The following is a 1,625-nucleotide window of genomic DNA, read 5'->3' as shown; positions in this document are numbered from 1 at the left end:
TAAAGTAAACATTAATATAATTTACATAAAAGTAATTTTTAAATTATACTCACAGTTTATCTTCTACTTTTCGCCCTATTACTCTCTATAGAAAATACACTTCTGTATTATTAAACGGTACTTGACACATTTTTAGATTCTGTTACATGGTATTATTGCTATTGTTGTTGTTTCATGTATTTTGTCAAAAGAATGGTGTTTGTGGTCTAGTGGTTAGGCTATTGGGCTCCAAACTGAAAGGTCATGGCTTCGGATCCCATCAGGGGCCCGACGGTTTGGCTTGTGAAAAACACTTTACACGAATTTCCTCACTTCATCATGGTGACAAGAGGCTCATTGTTCCTGTCTCAATTTAACTGTTGTCAATAATAGAAGTGAAAGATCTTATCAGTTTTCTTAGTTTAGTAACGAAGCACTTTGGATGCTTGCTCTGTATTGTATGCCTCCCAAGAAACCAAGAATGTTTTGTTTTGCAGATGTGCTGGAGTGTATAATACATTACAACAATAGAATTGCTTTGGGCATGTTATTCTAGAGCATGAATAAAATGCCCTAGATCTCTATTAGCCGTATCCGTACGCCTTGGGGTCATTGTGTACCTCCGGGGTTGTATTCTTCACATTTTATACTTCTAGTACGAAGATCTCTTTAAAGCTTTCAGTATTTCTCAAAGAATCATTTTGACCGACTGCTGTGCAAAATGTACGGATCGGATTAACGAGTAAATTTCCTCTTTGGAAAGTGATGGCACAGAGTTCCCCCATGTTGTATGGATACGATAGTAAAACATAAAGTACGGATAGGGTTAATAAATAAATAGTAGTACTTTTGTCCCACGAGAAAGACAAAGAGATCATACCGTCGAGAGAGCGAAGACTCTCTGCTCTGAATACACGTAGATATCTACAATGGTACTATTTCATCATACAGAATCCCTATCATTGATCACCAACAATAACGAAAAGACACTTCTCAAACGCACATTATACATGCATGTATAATGCACCGCAGAAGCATGACTCATTGACTGTTCCTTGACGTTGGGCAGTCGGGGCTATAGATCTACGTCATAGCCATCATGGTGCATTGTAGTGCTAGGGGCTGTGTGGAACCCCGATGAACCTCCAGCCCGGCGTTCCACCAACTTCATGCTCTTCCCAAGGGTGATGGTGGTATCTAACGAGGTTTGGCTAACTGTAATAAATGTTATATTATGCAAAATTTATAGGGCCAACAGAGTCAAAGTCAAACCTCGTTAGATCTATTTACCGCCTACTTTGGGACGAGCATGAAGTCTGTGGCGCTGCGAGGCTGGCGGTATTTTTAACTTAAGTATTTAATTTCAAAAGGTACCGGTAATATTGTGAGGCTAATAAGCATGTCTTCCATAGCATTGGCTGTCCAGCGTCAAGAAATGCAGTGAAATAAATCAAAAATCAACTGACTAATCTGTTTGAAGAGTGAATTGTGTAGTATGTTGGTTGAATGAGACCATCTAAGATTCTCTCTCTCTCTCTCTCTCTCTCTCTCTCTCTCTCTCTCTCTCTCTCTCTCTCTCTCTCGATCTCTCTATGGCACAATCATGTGCATGTATAAATTTGCGTGTGTGTTTGTGTGTGTTTGTT

The sequence above is a fragment of the Aplysia californica genome, unplaced genomic scaffold, assembly GCF_000002075.1.
Source record: "Aplysia californica isolate F4 #8 unplaced genomic scaffold, AplCal3.0 scaffold00290, whole genome shotgun sequence".
NCBI lineage: Eukaryota > Metazoa > Mollusca > Gastropoda > Aplysiida > Aplysiidae > Aplysia > Aplysia californica.
Note: the sequence above shows the minus strand (reverse complement) of the source record.